Source organism: Colobus angolensis, unplaced genomic scaffold, assembly GCF_000951035.1.
Source record: "Colobus angolensis palliatus isolate OR3802 unplaced genomic scaffold, Cang.pa_1.0 Scaffold412, whole genome shotgun sequence".
NCBI classification, from domain to species: Eukaryota; Metazoa; Chordata; class Mammalia; order Primates; family Cercopithecidae; genus Colobus; species Colobus angolensis.
This window is the reverse complement of record NW_012117511.1, coordinates 797,821-798,042: the sequence shown is the minus strand read 5'-3', so window position 1 is coordinate 798,042 and position 222 is coordinate 797,821.

Sequence of the window (222 nt, the reverse complement as noted above, 5' to 3'; positions counted from 1 at the left end):
CTGTGATATTAAGAGTAATACTTCCCTAAGATATAAAAAATACTATCACAGAGTATACACACATGGGGTACACACACTGTGATATTAGGAATTGTATCTCCCTAGGATATTACGAATAATATCACACCAGGTGTGTACACTCACTGTGATATTTGAAATAATATCTCCCAGGGGGCGGAGCAAGATGGCCGAATAGGAACAGCTGCAGTCTCCAACTCCCAG